Raw genomic sequence first — 9,791 nt, forward strand, 5'->3', positions numbered from 1 at the left:
AAAAAAAAAAAATTGTAGCTTCCTTCTGCATTCATTGTTGATTACACAGTATAGAAACAAGAGGCCTGGCATGGATCAGTGGAAGTGCCCGGGCTGTCTGTTTGAACCCTCCCTCCCTCCCTCGTAGCCCCGGTACCCTGTGCTAGCTCTGATCCCAGGCACCCTGTGTGTCCTGAGGGTCCATGCCTGCTATGAGAAAACTCCAGGTGGCTGGTGACGGATGAGTCTCTTCGGGGCCCTCTGTGAATAGTGAACAGAGCATCCCTGCCAGTCTCTTCTGGTGTTTTAACTGAGCTGCCCGTGGTCACTTGCTATGGGTTATAGAAGACAAAGAAGAGTGTCCCGGATGGGCCAATTTATTTGTCATCAAATGTCCAAGTGTGTTTTACTTCTCAGCACAGTGCTGGTCACCAAGAATATAAAGGCAGGCGAGCTGTGGTTTCTGGCCTCAGTGACCTTTTATGGTTTTGTGGGCAGAACGGTGTGCAGATGAAATGACAACAGTGTTATAGGTGCTGTGGCTGAGGTGTGTGCAGGGCAGGGGATGTGGACAGGCTGCTGCTCTCATGGCAAAGTTCAGGAAGGAAATACCATATCAGTTCTGATTTGACACCCTAAGTACCTCTTATGTCCCAAACGTTTAATAATTAGAAGTAAAAAAAGAACTTCTCCAAGAGTCCCAGGATAATTGCATCCCTAGAACCCAGCGTGTTCCTACCCAGCTCTAATAAAACTCCAAATTAATAGTTAAGAGTTCCTAGGAAGTTTAAATTATCTAAATGCAAGACAAAGAAAGAATATTGGCTGAGTTGGAATATATTTCACTTACTTAAAGTATCAGTCAGATTCTACTTACAGTTAAGATTTCTAGAGTGTAGGAGCTCGTAAAATATTTGGGAGGAGGGCCTCCGCCTTTCCTGGAAGGATGGCAGAAGGCCCTTAGGACTTTTGGTGAGTAGACTTGGCTGCTATTGTTTTGTGGAAAGGATTTTTGACCTTAGCCTCCTAGCACAAGAAGAGCTATGCAGAATTCCATTAGGAATTTTCCTCATCCAGGGAGAGGTAGGGTAATTTTAAAATTAAATCATAGCTGTGTACATTAATGCAGTCATGGGGTACAGTGTGCTGGTTTTATATATAATTTGAAATATTTTCATCAAACTCCTTAATATAGCCTTCATGGACACTGGATAGTTTTTTAATGAGCACACCTTGAAACCCTGTGACTATGCTTAAGCATCTAGCATTTTTCAGTAGATTCAATGGGGGGAACTTCCAGGATGCCCAGAACACCCAGATGACCCAGAAAATCCCAGCAGATTCACATGCAGTTGAAGAGAAAGTGTGGAAACTTAATTGGGTGTAGCGGGAGGTAAAGCTTACAGAACAGCCCTGTTGTCGAGTCTCTCTTTCTGTGCCTCGCCTTACCGAGGCTTTACTGCAGGGTAGAGTGGGGACAGCTCTTGCCTGTGTCTGTCCTGCCCATGATGACGAGCGGTGAGGGGAAGAGTCATTCCTTAAGTCACTCAGGAGATTTGATGTTCAATAGTCAGCATCAATTTCTAACCTGTGGGAACAGGTTGTTGATACGGTATTTGGAATCTCTATTTAGTAAATAGTTCATCTGTAGTCATTAATTTATTGAACAGATACCTAGGGTGCCTTTCATTTATCTGTATGGTAGGCACTCTGCTGAGTTGTAGGAATAAAGTGGACGAAAGAGGCGAGACAGACATTATTCAGATAATCACATGTACAGATGTGTAATTTGACCATGGTAAGGGCTTTGAAGGTGAGGCAGGGAGGGATGCAAAGTGAATAGGAGTTAACTAGATTAACCAGACCAAACCCACAGAATGTTCCAAGCCAAGGAAGTAGCATGTGCAAAGGGCTTGTGGCAGGAGGGAGCGTGGTCTGTACAAGGTGCCAAGTGCTGGCCCTGTGCTGTGGGGTGAAGCAGAGGCAGGCAGGGAGGCTCCTGCAGCCTGTGTGGAGCCTTTGGGAGGATTCTGTTGTTTTCCCAAGAGCAGTGGAACTCATTAAAGACTTTCAGGGGAAGGAGCTGTGAGTGTCTGACACAAACAGATTTCTTCTATGAAAATGAGCCTGTTCTGGGCTTCACTGGTGAGATGGAGTGTCCTGGGAGGGTTTGTTCATGCCATCACTTAAAGCGGGGCCCAGGCTCTCTGAGGTCTCTTTGGCAATTCACTTCTGTTCATAATGGGGTTATTGCCCTTCTCTCTTTCTGCTGATTCCTATGGAGGAAGGGAAGGGAATAGGATCATGTAAGGCCCCATCATTTTCTTTGTGAGGTTTTGCTCTTTGCTGAGCACTGGTTGCCTGAATTTGTAAAAAGTGCCTGTGAGCAGGTGGATGAGAGTTGATCGGGCTTATGGAGAAGGGAAAAGTTTGGTATGTTGGTGGTGAAAGTTGGTAGGAGTGACGTTTTTATTTGTTTCTTGCCTGATAAGGCTATTATAAAGGGTCAGTGCTGGAAGCACATTTAAACATTCCTAGAACAAGAATAAATAATGTAGTGGGGTGCTTGCTTATCTCCCCAAGTGGAAGAGGTTGGTGGACCGTCCATGGACACCGCCCAGGGTCCAGGAAGCTAGGCCCCCAATCTGGATCCATTTCTAGACGTGGTTATGGTCAGATCACAAGAACTGGCCAGGGCAATGAGAAGAGGTACATTAAATAGCTAAGGACAATTGCAGCCACTGTAATATAGTGAACAGATGAATTCTTAACATTTTCAAGGAAAAAAGTTCTTTTATTATTGGGAATCGTATTCAATCTGTATTATACTCTCTCTGACCCTCTAAACTCTGCCTGATGGATATTTTTCTAAAGACTTGCCAAGATCATTAAGTAGATTTTTACTCAGTGGAAAATTTTGGCATTATTATTTGATCACTTTAAGCAGAAAATGGAACATGTCATAAGCTCTAAATCCATTAGATAAAAAGCAGTAAGGAAACAAGAATATCTACAATGGTGAAATAAATCAGGGAGCATATGCATTTACGGTGGCTGGCTCTAAAGTGGTCTCCAGGGAGCCATGTCACTGGCACTCTTGCTCTGGGGTTGTCCCTTCCCTTGTTGAAGAGGGCTGATCTGTGTAACCAGCAGGATATTATGGAAATGATGGGTGGGGTTTCCACTGCTAGAGCATAAAGGACGTTATGCCTTCTGCCTTGCTTTCTCTTGGATTTTTTGCTGTGGGGGAAGCCAGCCGCCATGTTGTGAGGGCACTCAAGTAGCCTGAGGAAAGGCCCATGCGGTGGGGGACTAAGGCTACCCGCAGGCAGATCCTGCAGCCCCAGTCACGCCTTCAGATGACTGCATCTTGATATGACTGCATGAGAACCTTCAGCCAGAACCACCCAATGGAGTCGCTCCTAGATTCCTTACCCTTAGAAACTCTGTGAGGTAACGGTTGTGATTTTAAGCTGCTAAGTTTTGGGGGCAATTTGTTGTATAGCAGTAGATAACTGATAGAGCATTTTGACAAAACCATCTTTTATACTATATTTTCTGATAGATATCAACTCCAGAAGAACCCACAGCATCCTGCCATGCCCTTGGTCTAGTCCTTTTTATGCTGGACTGTTCCTATTAAGTGAATGTTGTGCGCCCTGGTACTTTGCAGAGTGCTCAGTGAACGTTTGCTGTATGAATGAATTAGAATGTGTAGAGGTAGGTCAAGAGCACTCCACTAAAAAATCTGGCTTTGCCATTGACTGTATAGAAGTTTCCTAGTCTTGGGCGGTGCCCATAGCTTATTGGTTATGGTGCTAGCCACATATATCCAGGCTGGTGGGTTAGAACCCAGCCCAGGCCAGCAAAAGCAACAATGAGAACTGCAACAAAAAAATAGCTGGGTGTTGTGGTAGGCACCTGTGGTCCCAGTTACTTCAGAGGCTGAGGCAAGAGAATCACTGAAGCCTAGAGTTTGAGGTTGCTGTGAGCTGTGACACTACATCACTCTACCAAGGGCAACATAATGAGACTCTGTTTCAAAAAAAAAAAAAATTCCTAGTCTTTCCCCTCGTTTTTGTTTCTTCTGTTGGAAAGCGGTGTTTTCAACACCCCAGAAATGGCTACATATGTGTGTCTGTACATATGCTTGTGCACATATAGACTAGCTGAGCCAGGGGGTCACTAAATGAGCAACAAGATTGTCCTGGGGACAAGTAGGGGGAAGGGGGAGGGGGAAAACTTTCAAAAAATCCCACATACAGTGAAATAGGGACACTGATCTGAGCCTCCCCTTATGCAGGTCAAGAAGCAGCCATGGGTCTAGTGTTGTATTTGTCACTGTGGGCCCCTGACTCTGCCTTGGGCTTTACTTTCCACCTGCTGCCTGGTCTGTGCCTTCTGCATCCACTGCATCTTGGTCCCATGCTCTGACTTCCTTTCCCATTGGGGCTGCCCTGGCCCAGGCGGTCTCTCTGTGTCCGCTGCTGCAGGTGGGCCAGCCCATAGGTGCATCCCTTGCCCAACTCCTTCCCTGTAGCTCAGAGGCCTGCCTGGTCTCCAAAGCCTGTACACTGGGCTCCCCTGGGCCTTCACAACCCTGGTCCTCATGGCTGTGCCTGCTGAGCCCAATGCCAGCCACACTAAGGGATTCCCTGTCACCTACTCAGAAGCATGTGCCGCTGTCATCCCATACTCACCACTTCTGGGTCTTTGCTCTTCAGTCCCCTCCTAAAATAAAGGACAGTCCCCACAATAGACTTACCCCAAATGTTAATAGTGTTGCTATTGAGACCTGGGACCTGTGCATGTACAATCATGTGTGAGTGAGTGTCTGTGTGTATTTTTGTTTTTACACAGGTGACTGCTCTGTGACCTTGAGCATAGTTGCTGAGCAGTAGACTGAGTGACTGGCAATCACATCTCTGATTCCCCAGAATCCTTTCCTCTCAGTACAGAACATATTATTTATAGCATTTTCTCCCAGGTTCTTGTGTTCCGGCCTCAGTCTGTCCTCCCCGGCTTGCTGTCTGTGTTCTCCTGTATTCTCTCTGTGTCTCCTGGTGGTCTCCTTGCTCGCCTTCCTCCGTCTCCCTGCTTGTGTGAACCTTTCTGTCTCTCATGTCCTTACCCAGCCCCTGTGCCTTGGTCTCTGCAGGTTAAAATCCTGCCATCCTTAAGGGCTGAGCTCAGGTGCCGTCTCCTCCTTCAGTCTATCCAGCAGCAGCTGTTCTTTCTCTTTGAAATCCTTTTGCCCCCCGTGTGGCATTGTGTAAGGTCCATGGTGAGAGATGGAAAAGGTGGTGTCTCTTCCCAGCTGTCCCACAGCCTTGACAGTGCCACTTTGGCGTGGTGAGTGAGAGGCTGTGACACAGGACAGAAGCAGAAGCACAAAAAAGGGTGACCGCGCTCAGTGCAGGAAGGATGGGGCAAGGTCTTAAGACAAGGTGGGGCTTGTCAAGTCTCAGGAGCAGTGAGAATTAGTGAGGTGATTTATGGGTAGGAAAGGACATTCCAGATGGGTGGATCTTGGTGAGCCAAAGCATGAATTATTCTCTTCTGAGACTTGAACACCTCTTTGGGGGTAGCTGTTTCCCATTTTCATTTCTGTACTTGCCAAAAACTTACACCAGGCATGTAATAATTTGGTTTGGGTTCAGGTATTTATCCATTCATCCAAAATTTTTGAGCGCTTGTCTATTTGAGGTGCTGGGCTGATATAAATGGATTTAGGCATGTTGGTGGTGGTGGATGGATTGCGGTAGAAACCATTAAAGTGGTAGGTAAGTGGCCTCTAAAGTGATTGAGTGTGGTTTAGTGAGGGTTTTGCTAGCGTGAGTCACGCGTTCATGGTGACCACACATTAGGATTTTGGAAATGTGTGTAAGAACAAGTCCGTGTCAGATGCAATGGAAAAATCCTTCTGCTCCAGTCACCGCGAGGGAACAGAACGTGTTAGAGCCAGCACTGTTCCTTTTAAGTTTCATGAAGGAAAAAACAAAGGGCAAGGTGTTTGTCCCTCAGGGCAACCGCCGCAGCCGTTTTCACAGCAATGAATAAAGTCATGCTGTTTTGTCAGCAGTGAGTAGGAGTTGGGGATTGGGAGAGGCTTGTTCCCTTCCTCAGGAAATTCCAAAGTCATGGATGGGCCTTATCCTTGGGGGACTTGCAGATGAAGGAGAGAGTATGACCAAGCTCACATATTTCTCCTTTTAACACTTCCCCTCTTTTTTCTTTCTTTTTGTTTTATTTGCTCAATTTCTACACATGTTTCTCAAGTGTGTGGTCCAGAGGGAAGAAATATTGGCAGTGCCTGGATTTAGGGAAACTTTGAGTCCACTTCCAGTTAGGAATAAAGGGCTGGATGTGCTTCAAAGACTTGTTGGAACAAGGCTGGGGATAGAGAAGTCAAGCAAATCAATGACAGAGCCCAGAGAAGGGGGCTAACCCAGAGCCTAGAGATGGGTCTGAAAACATTTGGGCAAATGTGGAGTAGGGGGATTTTAAAACCTGGTTATTTCCATCTCTGAATTGTCCAAGAGCTTGAAGATGTCTGCTCTGCACCAGGGAAAAGTGTTGGCTGGATGACAGTTGCAAGGAAGACTTAGAGATTGGCAAATTTAGTTGGAAAATACTGAGTTCTTCATGTTTTTGGAGCAAGAACCAAGGCATTGATATGCTTTGGAAAAATAGGTAGTGGAATTGTGTGGTAGAGTCCATATGGGGAGGTCTTTTGAGCCAGTTGGGTTTATAACTATGACCCTGACGTTGAGTCCAGCATATACCAAGTCCAAAGGAACAGTTTGCCATTTGGTCCCCTCATGCTGTCTGATTTACAGGGACTTCTCTGCCCAGTCAAGGCATTTTTCTTTTTTCTTTTTAGACAGAGTCTTATTATGTTGCCCACGGTAGAACACTGTGGCGCCACAGCTCACAGCAACCTCAAACTCTTGGGCTTAAGCAGTTCTCTTGTGTTAGCCTCCCAAGTAGTTGGTTCCGAAGCCTGTCACAATGCCTGGTTAATTTTTAGAGATGGTGTCTCCCTCTGGCTCAGGCTGGTCTTGAACCTGTGAGCTCAAGCAATCTACCTGCGTCAGCCTCCCAGACTGCTAGGATGATAGGTGTGGGCCACTGTGCCCAGCCCCTCAAGACATGTTCCTTCCATGTCTCTAACGTGAGCTAGTGTGAGAAGATTCCCATGGCTCCTCTGCTGTTTGGTTTCTGAGACCCCAGGATGTCCAGTTGATCCTGTCTGCTGTACTTCCTTCCACCAGTCCTGTCGTGAACAGTTTCCCCCGCAGGCCCAGCCCAGTGCCGTTTCCTGTAGCCGCCTTAGTGACCCTTCCAGCCAGAAGCAGATGCCTGTGTGGCATGCTGTGTACTTCCTGCTGCCCAGCTGGAGAGAGAACGTGGCTGGCAGGTGGTGAACTCTGTGGCTGATCAGGCCCAGTGGAGACCCAGAGTTAATAATTCACTCTGCCCCTGTGCAGCCACTGGGGTTAACCTTGACAGAACGCTGGTAGAAATTAAGTCAGAGCCTGGTCTGACATTTAACTAACAGAATAATATGGCTCAGAAATAACTTCTGGCTTCAAGGTTAATGCTGTCTCTGAGTTTGCAGCAGACATTCCTATGCGTTTGTCCTGTTTGCATCAAGCAGCCAGAACTGTTTGCTCACAGTGTTCATGGTGATCAAGAGACAGAAGTGTCACGGGTCTGTCTTTACGTGGAGCTGCTCATCATGTTAGGAGCACAAAGGCCATGGTGATAGAGACACCCTGCAGCGTCTTTATCCCCTAATGACTCGTGTACTTTAAAAGGTGATGGGACAATGTCTGAGCCTGGTAGATGTTGCAGGTGGAGAGTTATCCCAGCCCCCCATGCCCTTTTTATTTTAAATGTATAGCCCTTTTTTTGAGCAATTCTGAATCTTTCCCCTCTGGTGCTTTGTGAGGGTTAAGCTGATTCAACTTAGTCAACAGCACTTCTGCCCTGGAAGGCACTGTAATTGGCGGAGGTCCTCTCTCTGTAGGCTGTGCCCCTCTCTCCCCTGAAAGGAAACCGCTTCAGGCCAGTGGTTGCCTGGTGGTGTGTTGTCAGAAAAGCTAGCTTCAAAATTCTATTAGCTGCTGGATAGGCCTAGCTGCTGAAGGGTACATGGTGATCCAAAAGCAGACTCTGAACTCATTAGGCAGTTATCCAGATTCATCTGTTTATGGATCTCTAAAGTGGGAATACAGTTAGTTCCCTGGCCGGAGTCTCAGGGCATGCACAAGTCCACTTGCTCCCCTCTTGCGCCAGACGTCCAGGAAGGAGCAGTGACTTGGTTGGGGGTAGTTCTAACATTCAACTTTTTGGTGCCTGGTCTATTGCTTTTTCCATCACACTGGCCGGCACCTTTATCCAGCCAACAAATATATGCTCTGTAAACACACATGTACTTTTGGAGAAGGTAGTTGACCCGAGATGAGAGTGTGGAGGATGGGAGTGAAGAATACAGCAAGCCAGAAAAAGGGGGATATGGAAAAAGAAGGATGGGAACTAGAAGGGCACCAGTTGGGGACTGACCAGGCCCAGCTATAGGAGCTATCAGCATTAGAGACAGGCGGAGGGGACGCAGAGGTTTGGAGTCTGATGGAGTTATAATGAGGCAGGGTGAGAGGCTGGGAGGTGTGTGGAAGCTGGCAGCACCCAGAGGTGAAAGACAGGACTTTGAGCCAAAGATCTAGGGTAAATGGAGAAGAGGGGGACAACCAAGGGTGGAGGATGAGCCCTGAGATGCATAGTATGCCCAGGGGGATCTCTTTTCTCCAGGAATATTGGCCCACAATTATTCCACAGATCTGTGCCAGCCAGCTTTGATTTTATTGCAATATTAGATACAGTTACTGAATAAGTGATTTTTAAAAAAATAATGTATGAGAAACTAGATGAGGATAAATGAATTTTTGTCACCTGAGATGGGTGATTTTTATGCCTCCTATTTACAGAGTCTCTCTGTCATTAACATGGAGTGTGGGTATGAAAATATGCATTGAATTTAATACTTAAAAGAGTTATAAGTATCATTTATTTGTCTGTGGAAAAAAGACCAGTAAGATATAGGAAACTCTTCTGGTCTTTGAGCAGGAGTTTGGCAAAACACTATTGGAAAGACAGCAAAAAAGAATTTAAATGACCCAGTTCCCATCCTTGAGAATGAAATTAATATTCATTAAAAAAATTATATGTTGTAGCTGAACGTTTATACAGCCCATTTTTTTTTTTTTTAAGACCTAGTCTCATTCTAGGCCCTGAGTATAGTGCTGTGGCATCATAGCTCACAGCAACCTCAAACTCTTGGGCTTAAGCAATCCTCTTTCCTTAGCCTCCTGAGTGGCTGAGACTACAGGTTCTAGCCCCAATGCCTGGCTATTTTTAGTAAAGATAGGGTCTTGCTCTTGCTCAGGCTCGTCTTGAACTCCTGTGTTCAGGCACTCCGCCCACTTTGGCCTCCCAGGGTCCTAGGCTTAGAGGTGTGAGCCACCATGCCCTGCCTATACAGCATTCTAAACAAGAGATAGATACATTCTTGGTTTCTAGTAATCCACCCATGAACTTTTGAGGCATTGCTCAGTGGGTCTGAGACCTTGTTGCTTACACCAGCTGGCTTCCTTTTGAAATCGACTTTCTTAGATAAGTCATCATAGATTTTCTATTTTCCTGGAATAATCCCTTTGATGACTCATATACTTTAAAAGTCTTTTGTTGGTATCCAGACAGTATCAGCTCAACCAGTAGCATATTTGGAAAATATTTGTTTTTTTTTTTTT

The 9,791-nt window shown here is 46.1% G+C and overlaps 1 protein-coding gene across 2 annotated transcripts in view; it reads left to right on the top strand.

The window, feature by feature from the left end:
• Positions 1-9,791, top strand: part of CGNL1 (cingulin like 1) — a 179,240-nt gene that overhangs the window by 96,311 nt on the left and 73,138 nt on the right. The gene's annotated exons all lie outside the window — the stretch shown is intronic.

This window comes from Otolemur garnettii, unplaced genomic scaffold (genome assembly GCF_000181295.1).
Source record: "Otolemur garnettii isolate 467f Iridium unplaced genomic scaffold, OtoGar3 scaffold00011, whole genome shotgun sequence".
Lineage (NCBI taxonomy): Eukaryota > Metazoa > Chordata > Mammalia > Primates > Galagidae > Otolemur > Otolemur garnettii.